The sequence below is a fragment of the Cygnus olor genome, chromosome 8 (genome assembly GCF_009769625.2).
Source record: "Cygnus olor isolate bCygOlo1 chromosome 8, bCygOlo1.pri.v2, whole genome shotgun sequence".
Taxonomy (NCBI): Eukaryota; Metazoa; Chordata; class Aves; order Anseriformes; family Anatidae; genus Cygnus; species Cygnus olor.
In genome coordinates this window covers 2,669,526-2,692,465 of record NC_049176.1, presented here as the reverse complement: position 1 = coordinate 2,692,465, position 22,940 = coordinate 2,669,526, and the positions used below count along the sequence as shown (strand labels likewise).

The window sequence follows — 22,940 nt, the reverse complement described above, 5'->3', positions numbered from 1 at the left end:
CCTAATAAATGTAAGCTGGAAATCTTAAGAAGCTGAGTTATGAGATTCTGGAACAGCTTTCCAAGGGGAATAGTAGGACCAGAGACAGCGAGTGCCTTTTAAATGGATCTTGATCAGTCTGTGAAATGGGTATCATGCTTGAGAAACCGGAGTTAGTCTCTTGGGCCACACAGGCCCCGTGTTTCCAAGTAACATGCAGTTACGATGCCTTGGTCATATTCTGGAAAAAAAGAAGTAGCCAGTCCCAATGTGTATCAAGTTATGTCACGTATGTTTTGTTTTTTTTTAGGTTTCTCCTTCAAGAGAGCTTCTTCAATTCCCTGATTATCCCACCAACCTAGCACTTGACTCTCCTCAGCCTTTCCAGGTAATCCTTCCCTGCCCTCAAGCAGCCACGCAGCAATGCTTTATCTTTAGACAGAACAGCTCGGGGTGGCGTTGAACCCGGAGCTCCTGGTGCCCGCTGCCGAGGGCAGGAGGGCAGGGACACGGGGGCTGCCCGCGGCCCACCAGCGCTGCTGTCCCGGCGCAAACCGCAGCGTGCCGTGGCCGGACCCCTCGCCCCCTCCCCGCCAGCCCAGCCGGGACCCCGCGCCCCTCTCCGGGCGGCCGGCAGGGGGCTCCGCCGCGCCGCGCAGGCGGGATGCGGCCGCGGGGGGCTCGGCTCCGGGAGCGCGGCCGGCCCGCCCCCAGCCCCCTGCCGGGGGTTTGCAGCTCCCCGCTGCCGCAGCTCCGCGGGGGCGGGCGCGGAGCCCCCCCGGAGCACCCCAGCGCCGCCGGGAGGGGCGAGGTCGGCGCGACCCGGAGCCCCCGGCCGGGAGAGGCGGCGGCTGCTCGCAGACAAAAGGCGCCGCGTGTGCGGGGCCGCCCCCGCGGGCAGCCTGCGGCGGGGACGGGGCGGCCCTGGCCGGAGAGAGCGGCTCCGGTGCCGGTCCTCGGGGCGGCGGCCAAAGGCCGTGTGCTAACCCCGGGTAGGGCGGAGAGATAAAGGGGATAAAACAGGGGGTCGTTGTGAATCTGTGGTCAGGTATAGGAAAAAGAGAGCATTTTTTTTTTTGGTCATTGAATTATAAGCAACGATAATTAGATCGCTTTAATATTGTTTTCCCCCCTCTGGTAGAGCATCGCGAGCGTTACCAATAAGGGGGCACGGAGGATTTGGGCTGCGGGCGGTGCGGAAAGTTGCCGCTGCCCCCTCGGGCTTGGAAAGCCGCCCCTAGGGGCCGTGGGCCGTGGGGAGGGGCTGCTGCCGGGCTGCCCTCGGCAGGGGTGGGCGCTGTCCCCCCGCTTCCCGGGGGCTCTCCCTTGGAGCAAGAGCGGGAGAGGCCAACTCTCAAGTTGTGCCCGGTGGGAAAGTCGCCCCGACAGGGATCTCGCTTTGTTCCTCGGCAAACCGTGGAAAGGGCAGGCTTTGGTCGAGCAGCTTCTCCTAGTCATATGGGGAGAAGGAGAAAGAGAAGACAACGTGTCCGCAGAGCGGCACCTGCCTCCTCCTGCCTCAACCCCTCCCGGCCGGGGGTGCAGGAGGGCAGCCGGGGCAGCGCTCCCTGCCCGCCTGTGCCGGCTCCCCCCGCTCCTTGCCCCTCCTAAAGACCCACGTCCGAGCCCTCGTGGTGCGGAATCGGCCCCAGTGAGGTCGGATTTTTTTTCGGAAAGGGGCCCTGGGGTGCGGAGCCCGGCAGCTCCTGCCTGCGCTCGGTCCCTGCCGCGTCTGGGACTTGACCTGCAGAGGGCAATAGTTGGACGCAGATGCTAACAAAGGCAGCGAGGCTCCTTGGCTCGGCACGGTGGCCGGGACCCAAGAATGCTGTGTAGGTAGGCAGCGGTGCTTAATTAATGTATATTGAAACAAAAGATCGGCTACATTGTTTGATTTGTCTTTAGGCTACGTTTTCAAGGCTAATCTAATTCATAACCGTTAGATTTATTCTAAAGAGATTAACACAAACTTGCAGGAGGCGCACGCAATTAACTCCAGAATTACCCTGAACACCGCTTGTTTACCGGAACGTGGACGTGCGGCCGGGCGGATCTGTACCGGGGCTGTTGGCATCCCCCTGCCCAGCCGGAAAGGAGCGGGAGCTGCCCGGCTGGGGGCGGCGATCGCGGCAGCCTCGGTCCGAGGAGGCCGCCGGCGCCTGGGGCGGCGGTGAGGGGCAAGGGGCCATTGTCTGCGCCCGGCCGCCTCCGGCTGCGGGGGGTCGGGGGGGCTGGGGGACCTCCTGGCAGCGCCCTCCCCCAGCCCCGGGAGTGGCGGAGCGCACCCCTACGGGGGGACTTTGTCTCCCCGTCTGCCTGGGTAGACGCGGCAGCCGTAGACGTCTGCGGCTCGCGTGCATATATAGTGCTTTAATAATTACATATACGTCTCTGTAAGCTCATTATTCAGGAAAGACTAGAAAACGCGAGCAAATTGGAGTGTTGGCAGCAGGGGTGATTGCAGGTCTGGATGCACACTCCGTCTCTTCCCAACTCGCCGCCCCTTTCCTCCCCCCCCCGCCCCCCCCCCCCCCCCCCGATCATATTTATCTGAGATTATGTCAAATTTCACTGATCGGAAATGTCTTGCCCAAAAGCAATTCCCGCTGGAAAAAGTCAAAAGGGTTCCTGGCATTAAAACGACCTTGCGTCATTCCTGATGAAATTAGCAGCGCTGCATGTTTAGAGACTTGCTATGGATGCACTTTGGTCACAGTAAGAAGTCAGAGATTTGGGGTCTAATCCCCTGTCTGAGCAGAAGCCGTTTGCTTTCACTAGCTGCGAATCCCGAGACCAGCACTCGAAAGCGTCTTAGACCCGCAGTCCATTTTTTACTTGTCTTTAAGTGCAAGTGATGGGAATTGCTAACCTCGGCTAAGAAAATTTCATTTCCCCCATCCTGCTAAACGGTTCTGGTCGACATATGTTTGTTATCAGAGAGAAGTGCTATGAACACAGAGCCATTTTCTTAGCAGCTCTTTGACTCTGTGTTACCATAGTCCCACACGGCATTGGTCCTTTCCCGTTGGGAAGTCATGAATAAGAGACTGTGAAGCTTGCACGTCAGATCTTCCTCAATTAATCCACCATTAGCATGTTTGGGATCCTCTACTGGATGGTTAACAGCAGCTTTGGTAACTGTATGCTGTCCATACCCAATTATGCTCTGCTAAAAATGAACTCTGCAGAACAACCTTCCTGAGCTGTCAGTGTCTCCCGTTTTCCTATTTTAACGCTTGTGTGTAGTGGCAGGCGACAGATGGTGTAGATCAGATCGATTTGATTGCATTAGGCGATTTTTTTTCCTCCTCTCCCCCCCGACTCCTTTTCTGGAAGCCCACATTCAGCTGAGAGGCGATCGCCGGGGACATGGGAAGCAAGAGCAGCCGCCGATGTGTGAAAGCAACGAGACACGGCCAGCCAGAGGCGCCGGGGTCCCTTCCCGGGGTTTGTTAACATGGTAATCCGGCACCAGGAGAGAAAGCTGCTTTCTGCTGCCCAGAGCCCGTTCCCCATCACACATCAGATGACTCCCTGGTTTTACACACAGTTGGAGTTCTGCTTGAAACCTGGATTTAAAGGGTAAGCACTTCAATAGAGGTGGATTTCTGGTGGTTACTCGGGTAGGTGGTGAAGAGAGCGAGGTTCCAGCGATTTTAAAAAGAGGCTGCCTTTTAGCGGGGATTAATATTTTCTTCTTCCTCCTTTCCTTCTTTTTTTTTTTTTTGTCGCGTTCTCCCCCCCCCCCCCCTCCTTCGCCCCCCTCCCACCCGCGAGCCCCCTAATTCCGAACAATTTCTCGCACGGAGAGACACCGCGCCTCTCTATTGACGGATGGGCTCTAGGATCGATATCCCCCCCTCTGAAATTTGCTTTTCGTGGCAAACCCGAGCTCTGCTCGGAGCTCCGCTCCTGATAGCTTGATTGTTTCATCCCCTCCACCCGTTCCCCTCCCTTCCGTCCCCCCTCCCGGGGCACGGCACAGCCGCTGCAGGCGCCCCCGGGGGCCCTTCCCCGGCCTCCCCGGGGCCGGGTCTCCGGATCGGGGGGCTCTTTCGGCGGGGGAGCGGGGCGGCAGCGCCGGATAAAACATGGCTTTCGGGAGCCGGCGAACAAAGGTATTTAACGCCGAGGCTGCGCCGCCACCGGCGCTGCCCGCATGCGGCGGCGGAGGTGCGAGGTGGGCGCTGCGCGGGGGGCCGGGGGCGAGCGGGGCGGCGGCGGCGGGGCTGCGGCGGTGCTGGGCGCTGGTGCGGAGCTGTCCGGTGCCCGGTGCTGAAGGCCCGCGGCTGCCGGGCCGGGCCGGGGCGCGGGGAAGTTTCGGAAGGCGCCGAATTGGCGGAGGAGCGGGGGGGGGGGGCGATTTTTTAGGGAGGGGAAGGGCAGTGTCGGAGGGACGGGGCTAGGGTGAGGATGGAGCCGCGCGGGTTTTCTTTGCTGCGGGAATCGCACTCTCTATTTTTTATTATTTATTTATTTAATTTTTTTGCTTTAAAAAACGCGGAGTTTGGACTTCTGCCTGATTCTCGATGCATTTGTGGAGCGCCTCCAAATTTCGGAGAATACCAGTCTAGGTGTACCACGTAGCGTGTTTTCGCCATGACTCGGTGCATTTTACTTTTCCAAACGGCTTTTGTTCAAGTTGAAGGCAACCCACGGCATCAGTTATTTCAGTTCTAACGGCGGCTAATGGGGTTACAGCCTTCAATTTCACAGCGGGGAAAAATTACAGTGTTTGTTATTTACTTTCTATCTGCCATTTAAAATGTAACTTCAAAGCTTCCTACGGTAGAAGAATATAGGAAATTACACCGAAAAGGAGATTAAAATAGAGGAGAGTTGGATTATTATTTTTTTTTAATTTTATTTTAGATAATGTGGCTGTCAAAGTGGTGTGGTTTGTGTTTTTTTTTTTTTTCTTTCTCCCTTTGTTTTTCTCCTTTCTTTCAAAGAGGCAAGAGCCTGTGGTACAAAACAAATGCTATCTTCTCGTAGCTTTTCGGAGGAAGCATAGTGGCAATATGTCAGGGGAGCCGAGAGCTCGTGTTGAGGAAGGAATCTGGAGTAAAAGCCAGCATCTTGCATTAATTTCATTTGGAATCTAATCAACAAGCTGGTCAGTCGCAGAGCGCGCTGGATGATGAGAGCTGTGCGTGCTGCACAGTCACTGCTGGCTGGGGGAGCGCGGGGCGTCCCTGCGGTGTGCGGGAGCTGTGACCGCGCGGTGCTGGCTCCTGGCCCCCTCCCCGCCACTCGCACGGAAGCTGTCCTTAGCGTTAGGAGCTGGGGGGAAATGAGACGGAGAAGTTCCTGATCGCCAGGCGAAGTGTGCCGTGCCATGACGTTGCAGAGACCCTTTCTGTTCAGTTGGCGAACAATAAACGTTTATTATCGCCGCGGCGGATCATCAGACAAAGCTTCCCCCTTCCGCCTCCCCCAAGTACGAGCGCTGCTGATAAGGGAACAGCTCCGGGTGACGGGCAGAGCCGCAGGCGCGATTTGGCGAGAACTTCTTTTATTCCCACTCCCGGTCCTCTGCGCCTCGCAGCCCGGCGCCGCGGTACGCTCCGGCTGCCTCGGGGCTGGGCGCTCCCCGGCCCGCGGGGCGCGGGGCCTGGCGGGGGAGCGCCTCCGCTCAGCGCCGAGCCCTCGCTGCCTCTCGCTCTGCTTTCCTTTCTCTGCGTCGCTTTCCTTCCCGCCCGCCCTCCTCTCTCTCGGTAGCGCAGCGAGTCACTGTTGAGTCAGGACTCGTAAAACGCGTTCGCAAAGCCCAGACGAAAAGTCTCTCAGGCGTGGCTGCTGCCGTATCGGAGCTCTTCCGAGCCCACCTATGCAAACAGATTTGTAATATTTGTGTGCTTAACCGTGCGTCTCTTTTACAGGAATCTGTTGCTGCGTGTGACATCCCTTGCGAGCTCCCAGGGAGAACTGATGGAGCATACAGCTAGGGAATAGGATGCCGGAGAAGCGCGGAGGAAGAGACCGGGCAACCACCAGGTAAACTCAACCTTACTTTGATTTATTCCCTCTCGCCTTGCCAGCAGGACCCTGCCCGCCCCAGCGAGGCAGCGGGAGCGCAGAGGAATTGTCCGCGTGTGTTAAACGCCCGCTCCTCTCCTTTGCCTCCGCAGGACGGGAAGGCACCGCGCCCGCTGGATATGGGACGGGATCGCTCGGCTACCCTTGTGGATTCTCCTTCTGCTAGAGGGGAATTATAGTTATGGATTTATTGCCCCGGTGCAGCACTTCCAGCAGCAGCAGCAGCAGCAGCAGCTTTCTGACTCTCTTCGGTGACGGGTATTCTTGGGTGGATAATACGGATTACGTTGTTATTGCTTAAGAATACGCGTAGTCGAGGAGAGTACCGGCGGCGGGCAGGCAGGCAGGCAGCGCGACCGCCCCCAGCCCACCAGCTGGCTCCCAACCTCCTCTAGTTGCCAAGGTAGCACCTTTTCCATCTTTTCCTACGCTTTGCAATGTGTCGCTCTGTCTGGGTCTCTGCCGGGCGGGGGGAGCTCGGACGCCCCGTCCCCTGCGGGGGGGTGCCCGCCCGTGGGTGCGTGTGTGTATGGGGGGGCTGGGGGGAGGGGGCGATCCCGGGGCCGGGGGTTGCGCAGGGCCGGGGCTGCGGGGGGGGGGCCCGTGGGACCGGGGCCGGTTCTGTCCCTCCCGGGGACCCCCAGCCCACGCCGCGCCCGCTGCCCCTCGCCCCTCTCCGGCGGGGAGAGAGGGGCGGGGACGGGGGCCCCGCCTGCCGAGGGTCCCCCCCCTTCCCCCGGGTCCCCCCCCGTCCTCCCCCCGGCACAGGGGCTGCCCGCGGGGCAGGGGCGGCCGCGGCTCCGCCCGCAGCCGGCAGCGGGGCCCGGGATGCCGCCCCCTCCCCAGCCGGGCTCCGGGGGGGCGGCCGCGGCCCCTTGCCCGCAGCAGCCGGGCCGTGCGGGGCGGGAGCTGGCGAGCACCGAGCCGGCGGCCCCCTCCTCCGCCCCCTGCCCTGGCTGCGGGGACGCCGAGGGGCTGCCGGTTGTGGCCGGTTGCTTCGAGGGGGTGGCAGCCCCCTAATCCTTGTCCCCCGGTAACGACGTCGTGAGGGCGGAATTAAGGGCTGCCCACCCTCTAAGAGCCCGGCAGCCCCCGAGGCCCCAGGCTGAGACACATGGCCGAAGCCAGGGCCGAGGGGTTGGTTCCCTGCCGGGGCTCAGGTGGTGGCTGCTCTGCCCCCTTCAAAGGGCTGAGGGCTCCCCCAAAGGTACCTGCAGGTGGGAGATGCGAGCAGAAGTGTTGAGTCCCGTTACTGTCCCAGCCATGCCCCGTTGCTTTAACACAGAACAGGTGCACCTGTCCCTCTCGCCAACCTCAGCAGCAGGGCACGGGCTTTGGTTAAAAGCCTGGCTGGCCTTTTCGAATGCTGTGCTTAGGAAAATCAAGGCATAGCATTTTCCCCTGCTCCCCTACCCCCAAGACTACTAAAGCAAGAAGCAGGAGGTGATCGCCTTTCCGTTCCCGGTTCGAGACTTCTCTGCACACCCCCATGATCCCAGGTCTTGTTGCCACATAATGGCAAGTGTGAGACCGCGTTTCAGCCTTACGTGAATTAGATCAGAAGCCATTTTAAAGCAAGACCAAGGGCACTGTGATGAGTTAGCCTTTTTGAACGGATCCTTCCCCAGGCTCAGCTTGGATGAGCATGAGAATGATTTTTAATATGGGCAAGCCAGATGTGGGGTGATCGTTCAGTTGTGAGTGCGAGGCGGGATCATGGAGAATGTCTTTCACTCTCTCTTGCTTAGCAATTGAAAGGCCGTCTATGTTCTGCTTAATTATTTCAAACAACTGCCAAAGGAATCTTACTCTGTTGCCTTCAATAGCGCGTGGAGCTCTCATTGTTACGCAGACGTGTGGATCTGTTATTCTTTAGACACATCTTTGATGCTAGCACTCTGATCCTCGTGTTTCTCTAATACCACTTGAAAGCAGATTTTTTTTCTTGTAGTTTAGTATGTTCAACAGCCTCAGAAATAATGTTAAATTATGCTTTAAAAAGACACGTTCAGCTGCTAAATTATAGTCAGTTCAGCACCATAACACATCCGCATTCACAAGTGCTGCAAGAACAGCGATGGAAACACTATTTTAAACATCCAGGTTTGTATTACAAACCTTCCTCTGATCTGAGCTTTTAGTTGACATTTTCCCTTGAGTCATGACTTAGAGTATTATCAGGAGTTCCCATTTCATCACATAAAGGATGTGGTTTTGTTTGCTCTTCGCTTGGTTGAGTATCTCGTGCAGTACAGACTGGACTGTTACCCATAAATACAAGCTTAGCGAAATGTTCCTTTATACCTGGTTTCTTATAGTTGTTCTCTGTTTAGCGTGGTTAGCTGTTTTTGCTGAATAATGCCTTAATGACAGGGTTGATGCATTTTTAATGCATGCACTCTTTGTCAAAATTAACATTTTGATGATTGTAGATTTCTCTAAAATCTTTCGGGGTTTGTCATATTATGGGTTTAAAAGAATGAAACTGTAAGGTCTGATCGGAGAAATGCTGGATATGCTCACCAAAATGATTATAAAACATTGTTTAAATGCTCAGTAGTATAGGAGCTCTTCGAATTACGTTTCCCAATGGCATGATCTCATAATTGCCCTCCTCAGGTTCATTAGCAGTTCTGGGGTCTGTCACGTACGGCTATTGAAGGGCAGAAGCATTGGTTTCTGAGCAACTTGCCTCTCAGAAGAGGCTGTTCATGCCGTGGGCCTGATCCCCTGACTATGTAGAGCTTCTGTGGGACTGCTCTGAGAAGCAAGGTTGCTCATGTTAAATCCAAAATATTTGGGGCCAGATACCACCATTCAATGCCATAGCAAAGACCCCAATCGATTTTGCTGCGGGAAAGATTAGACCCTTAGCGAAAGGGAAGTTTACAACCCTACACTTCTTATTTTTTGATTTTTAGAAATCCAGAATCCTGTGTGCTAAAAAATGAGCCTAAAAGCCCCCTGCCTTTAATAATCTAACAATATTTTGTTAACAGCAAAAAATATACTAGAAATCTATAGACCAACATAATAAAAAATTACTTTGTAAATAAGGGTATTTAGTTGTACCAGTGCGAGTATTTTCTAAGATGACATTTTAGAATGAGGTTTGTGGCAGCACCAACTGTGTGCTAACAGCTATTTTGGTGAGCGCGTATTTAATTAATTTAGAATACTAAATATCTGTTCTAAAATTGTTATTGTAATCTGCATCCTGGCAGAAAATTAAATAAAGAATCAGCCCAAAAATAACTACTTGAACTTAGCCTATTTTTAAGGGCCATAATCCTCTGAAGATTTATATCCCTGGGTCACTTTACATGCTGGAGCGAGCAGCCCCGGCAGCTGCTCGCTAGGTAAGTCTCGGCCGCGCCAGGCCCCCCAGCAGCGTGACTGGCATGGGGTGGCGGCGGCCCTGTGCCCTGCTGGCAGCAGGTGGCCCTGCTCTGTGTGGGGGACCAAGGACGCTGGGACCTTCCCACAGTGGGCACTGCCCCGTGGCCATCCCACAGTTCACCCACAGCACCAGCAGAGAGGGGAGAGGAGGGAGAGGAGCTGTGGACACGAGTCCCTGGGCAGGCGAGGGAGCAGCCCTGCCAGGGTCCGCGTGTAGAAGGAAGCGCTGCTCCTCTTAGCAAGGCCCCATGGTACGAGATGAGGGCTTCCATTTGATTTCAGGTGCTTTTTCTGCAAATACTGCAGCACCTATGCATATGTCCGAGTGGAATATCCGTATCACTGCACGTATCTCTGAACGGAGGCTGCAGCGTGCTGTCCAGAGCCCCACTCGTACAGCCCCGGAGAGGCAAAACCCCCACCCACCTCAGCAGGGGCTGCAAAGGCTCAGCACGTCTTTACGACCGGTGCTGTGATTCCCCTCGCTGCCTGCAAATTTCCCCAAAATAAATGTACACAGTGTTGCATGCAGATAATACGTGCAGTTCTGCAGGCGCCTTTCACTAGGATAAGTTCTGCTTTCCGTTTTCAAGACCCAACCTGATTTTGCGGGGAGTGTAGGATTTCTTCCTATTGCAGGCCATTGTCTTTTGTGTCAGTTGAGGTGGTTCACAGAGTTTTCTTGAAGAAACTGAAAACAGATAATGCCTGTACGTAGACACAGATACACACACAGTTTGCAGCTGTAAGAATAAGCTCTCTAGCCTTTTCCTGTTTCTTTACATCACACTAGAAGTAATGTATACAACTGGAGTTTTATGCATTTTTTTAATAAATAGTCTACACACAAAAAAGGCTTTTTCTTCTCTTCCTTTTAAAAGATTATTATATTTCTGAAAAACAACCCCTAGTTATTGCCTCTTAGCTTTTCTGACACTTCACCATTTAGTGCTGTAAAGGTAAACCATAACACCCGTTACTAACAATCATAAATTCTTACAGATGCTGAATCTGTGTCCCCAAACCTTTAACTATGGAAACATTTCCTGGGCATCCCATGATGCTTGCACTCTTTTTATTCTTATCATTTCGTAACCAAATTGCACAAAAATCAAAGGACTTGCTTATCATATACCTGCAATGCATAGAGCTATTTATAAATGTTGGCTCAATAATAACAGTGACTCAAAAGGAATTTAAATGACAGGCCAAAAATAAGACATCTAAAAGCTAAAACCAAAGCCAGAACTCCTAGAGGTGATGGGAAGAGTCTGACACGGAAGGACAGAGCGGCTCCTAAGGCAGGCGAGGGGAAGGGGCCTGGAGGCGCTGGCTGAGGGTGGCTGTGCCGCAGCTCTGCAGAGCCGCAAGGCAGCCTGGGGATGTGGTGCTGGCAGGGCGTGCCACATGGGTGGAAACCACGGCTGCAGCAAGTTTGGAGGTGTGATTTCTGGAAAATCAGTACCTAGTTAAAAAGAGTCCACAGAAAATTAGGTGAAATGTTACAGAAACTAGAGGGATTGACTGGTGGGAAAAATAAGAGCCCTGCATATATAGCTGGAAGGAGTAATACGTCTGTGAGTGTATATATATATATGTCCACATACGTATATACACGCATACCTAGCCAAAGTTACATAACTGTGCCCATGCCATAAAAGAAATGAGTATACTGTTATTGAAATCTTCCTCATGTGGAAGTCAGCAGGAGTTTTGCCATTGATTTCCAGGCTGCTGCCTGTCTGCGGGAAGGTAACCTGGTGCGTGCAAATGAACCTAGGGGCAGCGCAGGGAAGAAGTGTAGCATGGCTGTCAAGGAACAGTCCCTCTCAGGGAACCCAATACGTATAGCCAGTGAGGAATATAATATGTAGTAATACATACATTATGTGTATAGTAATGTATAAATAGATAAATAGTAAAACAAGCAATGGCACAATCTTCAGCCAGGAACTCCCCTGACTAGGAGATTTAAAATGAGTTTAGCCAAGACACGGCAGGCACCACGCACCAGTGACAGCTGGAGAGCCACCTCTGGAGGCCTTCTGGCCTCTGGCTTCTGTGCTGCACTCCTGCGGGGTTGCAGTGGGTCAGATAATTCTCCTGTACTTGACACCATTAGGAAGAAAGAGGTAGGCCCATGAAGGGCTACTTAAACTTCCCAAGTTACCCTCTCAGAGTATTTCAGAGGCACTAGTCTTCATCTTTTATTTGCTTCAGCACCAGTCGTCGCCAAGATAGTGCTCTGTATCAGTTCATCTGGATTTTATGTAATGTACACCCTTTGCACATTATGAGATTAGGCATGAAATGTTGGAATAATACAGCTTTTTAAAATATATATATTAAAACCTGCTGATTCATAACTTTGCTTGGAATGTTAGCAGTTCTCTTGCTAAGACAGGACAATATCACAAAGTTTATTAATGTTCACAGAGTCAGCCTAGCTTTTAAATCACTCCGAATCAATGACAAAGTGATCACTGTGGGATTGGTCTTCTCTAATTGGAGAATGAGGGACATTCTGAACTAGAACTGTACAGCGTCTAATTGTGCAGCCTGTTACCAAAAAAAGCAGCATCTTACTGCATCTTAGAGAGGGATTTACATAGATAAAGTAGATTTCATATGACTTCTTTTAGATTTTCTGAGAGTAATAGCTTTGCAAGTATTCACATTCTCCTAACAAGAAGTTGATGGAGAATTCAAATAAAAATGCATCACTGTAGTGATGATCACTGTAGTGATGCATTTTATAGGATTTTTTTTTTTTTTTTTAAATAGGTGGGGAATAATAAGAGCAAGGAGGCTTGATGCATATGCATTAATGCTTCACTCTATCTGGAAAATAAACTTTTAACAATTATTTTTAAGAGAAAATTTACCTGGTTATTCCAAGAAAACATAGACCGCTATTACCTCTCTGCCAAAATGCCAAAAACATTCTTCTAAAATACAAAATTATGCAATTTAATGCCTGCTGTTTTATCAAAGCAACAGTTATTACAGTCTTGATGCTTTTGCTGCTAAAAATGACCACTAAAGGGGGGGAAATTGTTCCTTCTTCCCCTACTTCTTTTTCTCTTTTATCTGGCTGCCCCCTTCCTTTTTATGATACAAGCGAAGAGTTGGAGAGAACAGAAGGCGTTTGTATGTTTGTTTTTGTTCTGATTTTTTTTTCTCATTGTGTTTTACTTTAGAAACATCAGGATCATGTAATTCCCTATTTTTTTTCAAAATGTCTTGAACTATAGAAAAGAGCAGTGAAAACTGCCTCAAACCTTGGTTTAAGAGGTGACAATTTTTCTGCTTTTAAGAAAGAGGCCTGTTTTCCTGCGTGTTTCCCATGGGTCTGAGTTACGCAGAGGACAATAAAATGATTACTTTTGAGGTTTCAATAAAATCACTTTCTTTTTTACTGTGCATGTCGCATAGCCCTTTGTTGTGCTATGACAGGTTTCAATAAAATCACTTTCTTTTTTACTGTGCATGTCGCATAGCCCTTTGTTGTGCTATGACATTATGCTACTGTTGTGTGTGCGGTGATATAAATGCATTCGTCTTCCACCATTCACGAAGTCCCTCAGTGAAACAGGACCTGCGAGTCCTGCCCTAAGAAGCAACAGACAAAGCCACTTTCCCTTTGGTCTCCGTGTTTTGTTGCTTGTCTTTTACATGTATGTAAATATGTTCTTACCAGCACAGATCGTAGGAGCGGTACAGACCCTCGATTAGGGCTGAAAAATAGTGATGTTTAATTTTCATTTGTGGGAGCTGCAGTGAATCAGTGCTGCTTGCTCGGCTCTGGCTCCCCGCTACAAAGGGAGGAAAACTCCAGCAACGGAAAGGAGCCTGAATGGAGTGATGCAAAATCTGAGCAATGCAAAACAAATAAAGCCCCACACAAAATACCTAGCTGGAGTTTTCATCTTTGACTTTTATTAAATGCCACTATATTTGGAGTATTCCACATTCATTGGATGCAAAACTTAAATACGCGCCCTGTAGAGTGGCTGGGAATAATAGCTCTGCTTTCTCTGATAAAATTTCTCTTCTGAGATTAGCTCCGGAGCTAGCAGTAAGGTCAGTATTTCATTTCATAGAAGTCAGCTCATGCTGACAAGGGTTTGGCCTCCTTAGTGATGGGCCGTTTGCTGCTCAGAAGTGTGAGGAATGGCTTTCCAAAATATCGATAGCTTGCCTTCGCTAGGGTTCACTATCAGATCTAACTTGTAGTATCAGTGTGCTGCAGCTACAGGCCGGGAGGGCCTGGGCCTGGCACCACCCTGGGCTTTGCTCTTCCAAGTACGAGACCAGCTCTGCCATTAGTGTAAACCAGTGGCTTATAAGAAAGTCAAATGAGATTTGTGTCAGAGTAGCCCAGACTACAGCCTGGTCTTGGGATTTGAAAAGGAATAGAAAAATTAGGCTGCAAATGTTAGTATTCTGCTTTAGCTTGGTTTTGGTGTGGTTGTATGTAAATGTGCTTATATGCACGTGCACACACGTACAGAGCTGCATCTCCTTCCCATGGACGTTTCCCACAGCTGCGTGGCTGCAGTGGTGCCTACCATTTAACGAGGACCTAAGAGTGCAAAATCTTCGTCCTGGTGCGCTTTGATTGACATATGCAGAGATTTCAGATAAAGGCTCTGGGATCCCGCTTTTCAGCCATAAAAGGAAAGCAGGCGAGCTTCATCCCCAGCTAAACCGTCTGCACAATGTACATCAATAATGAGACAGCATCTATTTATATATTGCTTGCTGGAAATGACTGAATTCGCACAGAGCTCGGCGAGGCAGCCGGAGCTCCACCGGCCTCCATGGGGCTATTGCTGGCACCCAGGGTGGTGGCTCAGGCACACAGGAGAGGAGGCAGCGCCGGGGTCTTGCCACACTGCGGGGAAGGCCACCAGCCCAGCTCAGCTCTGGGACGGCGGTGTGCTTGCTGCCCACCCTGCGCCGCGGAGGGAGCAGTGGAGGAGTGACCTGGGGCGCAGCGCTGCCCCTCCACCATCTTCTGGCCCAGCCTCTCCTGCCATCTTGCCTGAGGTTCACCGGGAGAGGGGAGGAAGGCGTTACTGGCTGGATGTGCACTGACACCTTTTGGCCATGTCACCGCAGGTTTTCACCAGTCTTGCTCTTCCCTTAGAGAAACGGTGTGGTGATGAAACCCCATCCCTTGTCAGGGCGTTGGCAATGCAGGGCTGCGGGGCTGATGGTGCAGTGGTGAGACCGAGGTGCAGCGCTGACACACGGCCTGGTAGCTGGAGCCTGCTTGTCCGTGAGAAACTTAGCACAGGCAAGGTGCTCAAAAAGCCTCACCAAAGCTCAATCTAGACAGTGATTTCACTGTGTCCTTTTTCACTCCTTCTCTCCTTGGTGGCTCTTGTGTGCTTTGCCCATATGCTCTGAAGCTATTTGGTTTTCAGTTTTATGTATGTTTTATGTAAATTAGAAGAATCAAGCTCCTCTGCTTGCAGAATTATAAATTGAGTGGAGATTGGCAGACTCCCATTAGACAATGTCTGCCCATTACCCAAGGTGCAGGCACCCGGGCCGGGCGGCTGGCTGGGACAGCACGGCAGAGGAGCGGGGAAGGGGCTGCCCCGTCCCACGTGTCCCGCGCCGCTGCAGCGTGCACTCGCAGCCTTGAATGCCCCTGTCCTCCAGGTACCCCTCCAGCTCCTTTTGGACTGGTCTCAGAGGCACACATTTATTGACTCCCTGGCAGTTTGCTCAGCATGTTCATTACGCCCTGTACAAACGAACCGCTCTTAAATGCTTGTTTCCACTTCCCTACTGCAGGACCAGACTAAATCCAGGCTGCCTCCTCTGGGAGCACTGATTCATTTTGTTCCCTTTCTTCCCGTTGTAAGTCAAAACCAGTGTTGGTTTTAGTGTGCGTCTCTTTGGCTCACTGCCTTCTTTGTCTCTGCTTTCCCAATCCCACACAGATTTTCATACAGCCAAGTTCTGTCCCAGTCTGTCTGTTCCGCAGGAGCTGAGTGCACTCCTACTGCATGGGACAATGGCGCAGGGCTCTGCCAGTGGCTGGGCAGCCCAAGAAATGCCAGCAGCAGGGCAAGTGACTTGTGTGGCGTTTAGGACTCTGTGAGAGGGTGGAGAATCTGCTGTGGGACAGAAAGGAAGTCCCCTGTAGTCTGTTATGGAAAAGCTGGGTTAGAAATGGATTGCTGCTGTGGGCAGTGGTGAGCTCTGCAGGCTCCGGGCACAGTCCTCGGACAGGTAGGCCCTTCCCACCCAGCATGCTGGTCTGAGCAGGGCCTCGCAGGGGCACATGGAGCTCGGCCGATCCCAGTGGGATTCAAGCACATGCTTTGTTAAAGTGCATCCTAATTGAATCATTTTTTCGTAAGCAGACAGATAGCTTCAGGAGTCTCAGACTAGCACCTACAGGGCACAAATGGCGTCATCCCTGGTGGGGCCTGCACTTGTTTGAGCTTGGACTCTCTTCCACTGGGTTCATAAAATAGGTGCCTTTTTAAAAGTTTTTTTTTTTTTTTTTTTTTTTTGTTTAACCAAAGGCATTCATTAAAACAGAGATAAATTAGCCAAGGTTTGAATACTTTGATTCAGTGATACACCCTGAGAATGAGATTTATTCTGTCTGGTCAAATGTTTGCTGAAAAGTCATAAAAATTGTCCAACCAGACCCTCTAGAGCTGCTTATTTGATTTCAAAGGGAAGGTATAACCTTTCATTTCCTGGTGTGATTTTTATTAAACCTCTGCCTATTTTATTTGTCAGACCACATATAAATTTGCTACCACTCGTGTTTCCATATAAAGTACATATAGGGTTAGTAAGCAGCCTATAAGTCAAGCTGCTATTTCTTGAAATTCATTTTAATCCATAAAATTGCTAATTAAAGCTGCTTCTCGATACCCAAAAATTAAGTTAACAGTAATTAATGTAGCCAGCCTGGAACCTTAGGAAGCTACTGCCAGCAAGTGTCTTTTGGTGCACACAAGAGGATGCAGTTTGATTGTTGGCACCAACAAACAGGTTGGGAATTGTAAACACGGTAATTAGCAGCAAGTTTCTGGATCTCAACTTGCCAGACTGGCGGTCTGATTCTTGGAGTAGCTGTCGCATGGGAGGAGGGAAAAACAAAGTAAGGGAATTAGAGCAACCTTGCATTGCTCCGCCAACATATGCCACTGGACCAGTGTTTTTCTTGGCAAAGATTGCTGACAAGCAGTTTAAAAGCAGCGTTGCAGCCCTACTACAAACTGTGAACCTCACTGCAGGCATCAACCAAGCAACTGTCCCTGGCTCTTCTGCTGCAACTCTAAATGTTGTTCCATGGAAAGGGACTACTGAGTCGAAGGTTTCACTGCTCCATCTGTGCGGTGGGGCGCAGTGTTGATAAGGTTATCAGCAATAATGGGATTAAAAGTTAAAATCCAGTTTTTGCACTAATCCTAGAGTATGCTATTGTTGAGCTATCAAAGATTAAGGTTATAGTAACCTTATTAACCCTTGGTGTAGTGTAAATAAAAAGGAACTGTCAGCTCTAATTCCACCATGAAATTAAATCTTCACTTCTCTGAATGATGATTCAAACACAGTTTACCCCAGCCAAAATGTGTTATGAAAATTCTGAACTTACATGGATTTAAGAAATACCATCTGAGAGATGATGGGAGAGAGGGACAATAAAATGTGTGGTTTGTTTTGTTTAAAATTAAAAAATGTGTTCATCCAGCTTGTGTGTCTGCTGGAGCTATGGCTAAAGCCAGCAGAGCATGCAAAGAACGAAGTAGGGACCAAGTCCTCAGCTGGTGCAAACCCCTGTGATGCAATGAACACAGCTCTGCAGTCTGCAGCAGCTCAGGGTCTGGCTCTGGACAGATCAATTGATGGTGTGCTGGGCAGCAGCCATGATGGCCTCCTTGTTCCTGTCCCCATCCCTTGCTTGCTGGGTACTCTGTGGTCTCAGTTATTGCTGCCCCAGCGCCATGAACTGGGCACCCCAACATGAGAGCTTGAACTGACCATTGCTCCACCAGCACTTTGAGTGACAGGGATGAGGTGCTAAAAACCAACATATGTCAGATGACTGCTGAGCCTTCTAGCAAAGCGGAGCCAGGTGCTGGTGTAATTGGCACAGGCTTTATTGGCTAAGCTGATTTACACTGGGCAGGAGTTGATTCTCCCTGTGGTGAGCATGTGTTCCCTCACCTGTGCTGGGCACTGCCCCTGTTCTCTCCTGCTAGGAGCAGCCATGTCTATGGGTGGGGTTGAGACCCCTGCCTGGGGCTCCTCCCTTCCTGCACAGAGGGAAGGACAGACTAACTGGCCAGGCTTTGTTTGATGCTAATGGGAAATGGCACAGGTAAATACGTATTTCCTTGTGGGGAGCAAAGGTGTGCTGTGTGCTTCTCCCCCCCCCCCCCCCCCCCCCCCTTTATTATTATTATTCTTTGATTGGGAGGAAAAATAAGGTGGTAATACAATGGGATGACTCAGAACCACCCTCTCTTTTCATTTTTTTTTCACCCTTGCCTCGTCAAAATGTTGTAAAAATTAAATAACTCAAGCATTTACTTTGAACCTCTAGCAGAGAGATAATTAAGAATTAAGGTATTGCCTGTAGTAAGAGGTGAGCTCTACAGAGAGCAGGAGGCACTGTAAGAGAGAAGAGATGGCTTTGGCAAATCCATGCCTGCTATTGGCATCTGCATCCCTGAGGATGTGCCAGTCCTGCAGAGTGGTGGGGCTGAGGAGACGGCAGCAACTGCTGCCTCCCCCTAGCCTCAGCAGCCCTGGTGAAGCTGGGTCATGAAACTTAGGATGTTTGTTTCCCCACTCACTGAACCACGTACTTTGGTGTGTGCTGTTACAGCTCTGGTTCACATCAGCTCAGGGGCTGGTGGGGCCCTGGAGTGGCTCCCTGCCTGCTGCTGCAACTGCTGCCTCAGACCTCATGTGCAAAGTGGCTAGCTTGGGCTCTTTGGTTTTTCCACAGTTCCTGCCATGGTGTAGGAATAGACAGTGTGCCCGTGGGGTTATTTAGAAACATTACTGATTTCCAGTGCTGGCATAATGCTTCCTTCTAGGTAGTATCCCTTTTCTGGACAATTTCCCAGCAAAATAGTAAATGGCAACTGCAGAGCAGTAAAAGCAGTGGCGTGTTTGTTTGACTGACGTTACAGAGCCTGCAGCTCAAAGGCAATTAGGCTCAGCTGTGTGGCAGATTCCTTTCCTCACTTCCCTACCCTGGAAGAGCTGCGTTAGGTTCAGCTTAAGCCTTAAGCTGCGGGTCAGCCTCAGGGAGGGGTTGGTGTCCTCAAGGCCCCGAATGTCCACAACCATTGCCTCTCATGGAGCTCAGGCCAGCAGCTCTCTGTGGGTGCGAGCCCCCCCTGACTGCAGCAGAGGACACCATGGTGCCCACGCAGGTCTCGGGCCTGCTGCTCGCAGTGGGGCAAGGCCCCTGCCAGAGCTGTGCCTCTCTGTTCCGCCCCAGCTGTCACTGGGGGCACGTGGCAGCTTCTCTGGGGGCGAGCTGTCTGCACTGTGACTGCTTTGATGTGTGCTTTGCCTCAGAAAGAGGGGAAAAAACAGGCATAACTGCTCAGGTTTGTCAGGAGGAAATTGAGAGCAAATTGCTACCAAATGCAGAGGGCCGCAGTTAGCTGTGGTGGAGTACTGCGGGTCACTCATCTGTCAGGATCGACTGTGGGGACCAGGCAGGGGCCCACCTTTCTGCCCTCCTGGCGGGGAAGGAGGGTCTCGACCACATTGCTTGGCCTGCAGGGTTGTTTCAGACCTGTGGCTTACAGACCCTGATGTGTGAGTCCAGGCTTGCCAAGCAGTGCTGTAAGTCCTGGGGATGGTGCAGTCTGGGAAGATCAGAGAGGTCTTCTCCAACCTAGATGATTTTTTAATGCTCAGACAGAAGCAGCCATGATGCTGTAGTTCTAGGCTTACATGTGAATGATTAAATCCTTGCTCTAGGTGGAAGCAAATGGGATGTCAGCTGTGCTGGCTGCGGCAGGAGGGCGCGTGGCTCCTGGCTCTGGTGGAGGGAGCAGTGGCAGCAGCGGTGGGATGTGCTCAGGGCCCACCCAGGTGGGGTCTTAGCTTCTGGCTGGACCACTGCTGCCACAGGTTGCCTTAGTTGTTGGTAAACACGGTGTCACCACCCTGTCTCGTGCCAGGTCCCCATTCCTGGCCCTGCACCTCACTTCGTGACCAGGTAGCAGGGTGCTGCAGGGCCCGTCCTCCGCAGCCCTGCCTGTGCTGGCGCTCTGGGTGGGGGGAACAGCGAAACCAGAAATGGGCACAGCAGTGACAGCATTTTGGTGGCCAGCACAGATAAGGGGCAGCCTCACTCAGGGCTGCAGCATAGGGTGAGTGCTGGCTGGAGCGGCTCTGAGGGCTCAGCCAGCCTGGGCTTCAGAATAGGCTTAAAAACAGGCAAGAGTAGCGCAAGTATTAGAATATGAATATGCCTTGCTAACCTGACGTGGTATTTCAACATACCCCTACGCAGAAAACAAAATCACATGCTGATTTATTTGACCTACTATTATTTCTTATGGACAGCTTTGAGGAAGATTGGTAATAAAGCCGTTTCTCTTCCTTTTACAATGAAAAACCAGGGTGCCATCCATGCAGCAGTCTGTCACCAAGTAACGAGCCCAGAGCGGCAGCGCTCAGTGGGCTGAAATCCCACGCGCTTCGGTGGGAGTTTTGCCTGGCTGTCCTTGCGGAGGCGGGCTGCTGCACTGCGCAGGGCACATGAGCAACGGCTCCTGTTTTTAATGTGTCAGAGCATAGCTTGCTTATCCCTACAGTGCTGGGGCTGAAAAACACCGTCAAAATGCAAATGCAGGAGCTGACTGAAAACCAGTTGAGTATGCGATCTGGATACTTCGAACTTAAGCATTGTGATTGATAAAGGATTTAAAATGTAACTTTTTTTTTTTGAAGCTGGAAGACACTCCATCGATGTTATGTGATTTGAACATGTTTGTGTTGAGAATAAGTGCTGTGCTTTGCAGTGAGCGTGCACCCACGTTTGTGGGGCCGTGCTGCTGCCCACGCAGGACAGGAGGCCAGCAGCGTGGTGGCAGTGACTGAGCCCAGCTGGCAGCACCAGACGCATTGCCAGCTCCCCAGGGGCCGTGTGTGGTGGCTGTGGGCAGGGACAGGCTGGTGCTAGGGAAGGGTGCTTAGCTATGCTTCCTGGGCTTCAAACTGATTTCACAGTCCCATTATTTCCCTAATTCCTTTTCTTGTGTGAACTGGAGGGGGGAGTAGATGGCTCTCCTGTTGAAGGAGAAGCTGTTGGCAAGGCCAAGCTCTGTGCGTGGTGCTGAGCACCAGGTGTATGGTGAGCTAAAGGAGCTCACACAGGTGTCCATGGGACTTCTTTCATCATAACCATGGGGCCAGGTGGCATCTCCTGGGAGCAGGACACTGGGGAGCACAGGGAGCTTCAGCAGTCAGGGGTGGTGGAATGTTGTAACAAACAGATACACCCTAATCCCCCTGAAAAATAATAGGGAAAAAAAAAACACATGATCAAAGCCTAATGTTGGGTTGAAGCTATGGCTAGCTAGCTTTCTCCCGTCCTGGGGAACTACAGAATGTGAAGCCACAGCTTCAGTTCATGGCCAGCGCTGGCTCCTGCAGGGCAGGCATGCTGTTGTGCAGAGCCCCCAGGTCAGCACGGCTCCACCCTGCCTGAGGAAGGGATGCATCTCAGCAGCACGACGAGCACCCCGTGCTGCTGACCTTGGATTTTTCTCTTGCATGTGCAGAAAGCACAGGGTGGTTACAGAGGATTTAAATGGAAGGATGCTGAGGAAGCCAGTGAATAGTTTTAAGTGGTAAATGTTTATATTCATAATTTAAACCCAGTTTTTTTTTTCCAGAAATTTAGTATCAACTTTAAAATCTGAGAGCGTGAAGTCACTGGGAAACATAAAAGAGAAGGCTCTTGCTTAAAGAATTTGCAGGTTGAGCACCCATCTCACAGACCTGTCAACATTTCTGTTGATGGATTCCCAGATAGTACTGAAAGAGCTACTCCAAAGCTCTAGAAATCTGATTATTATTTCCAGAGGATAGATCCATACAACGATGTAAGCCTGATATTCACAAAACAAAAGCTGTTTGTCACACAAAATAAATCCCTGCAGTTCAGTCCCTACTCTTGGTTAACTCACTCCCTTAACAAGAAGTTGGAGATGCGAGATTGGCAAGTAGGTGAAGGGAATTGTTCTGGTGAGCCAAGAAATTTGTGTTTTCTCTCTGTCCTGATCCCCCAGTGTAACCCAAGCACACCCTGTGCCTGCAGGCAGGATGCAAGCCTCCAACACCTGAGTATTCCTGCTGAATAACATGGCATAAGATCAGGGAAAAACCTGTTTACTACAGTATGGTCTAGTTTTCAGATCAAAACAGATTGCTGTACATTGGGTGTGAAACTTCCTAATGTTTTAGTAATGATTCTGGAAACTGTATGACTGACAGTGCTGTGCAAAGCACTATCTGAGGTTATGTAAATCCCTAAAAAGAAATCTAACCCCAAATCCTAATTGTGTAGCTGAGCGCTGTGAAGCCTAGGCAGTGCCAGATTTTAAAACTATGCTGGTACCTTACATAAATACTCATACATACTCACAGTAACCATGTCCTAAAGAGCTCTTTAGCTCTCCAGGAGGGTTGGTAGGAAGTGCTGTGACGGGCTGGTGGTGCTGCCCGGAGCGCTGCTGCTTCTTCTGGTTTCGCTGGCAAGAGCCAGGTCCCTGTGCCCTCTGAGCACAGCCAGAGCTGTGGCTCTCAGGTACATCCCTGGCAGAGAAACAAAGCTGCTTCCAGCTCTGGCGCCCACTAAGAAGGAAAAGAGACCCTTCCCCGTGCTTCCTTGTGCAGGAACAATTACCACACGTTTAGAAATTCCACCCGGATGCTGCAGCCCTAGCTATGAATCTCAAAATATGTTTTAGATTTATTAGTGTCGTGCTGCTTCTGACACAAAGGATGTGAGGGACAAAGAGCAGCAGCTCTTGTGCTTGAAGGAAGCACATAAAAACCTGCCAGCACACTTGTAATTTCATGCTTCTAAATGTTGTTATCCAGACGCCATTGTACTTGTGACTAGTCTGCTTGTATTAACTCTGAGATGTAAAATACTGCCCGGTATTAAAGACACGATAGTAGTGCAGGTGGCTAAAGTGCATCTAATGTTTCTGTGAGCGTTCCTGTTAGCTCTTATTGCCTTGTCCTTCACGTGACTTAAGACATAAAATTGAGTTTGCAGCATTAAAAATGTTCAGAAAGATGCGTTTTAGTAAATAATGTCTCCATTTTCAGTCTTTGAATAGGTATGTGAAGAGAAGGAGACTGAGTAAAGTCCATGTGACAGAGATCAGCGATAGAGATTTTTATGACTACTTTTTGCAGAATTGCCCAAGAATTACTGGCAAAATGTTTCTCATGTCTCCCAGGCTTCTCAAACTGGCTCAACTGTGCAGAAATAG

At 50.9% G+C, this 22,940-nt stretch overlaps 1 long non-coding RNA gene across 5 annotated transcripts in view; it reads left to right on the top strand.

Annotated features, from left to right (window-relative positions):
* The first annotated feature begins 2,542 nt into the window (after positions 1-2,542).
* The window catches only part of LOC121074309, a 43,275-nt gene continuing 22,877 nt past the window's right edge, over positions 2,543-22,940 (top strand). For 2 of the 5 annotated variants that reach the window (XR_005822270.1, XR_005822268.1), the window contains exons 1-3: positions 2,543-3,561; positions 5,862-5,976; positions 6,111-6,276. This is a non-coding gene — a long non-coding RNA (uncharacterized LOC121074309). Of the gene's footprint in view, positions 3,562-3,802; positions 4,098-5,861; positions 5,977-6,110; positions 6,422-22,940 lie in introns of those variants that run through there. The other 3 variants (XR_005822266.1, XR_005822267.1, XR_005822269.1) reach the window with 2 other exon arrangements.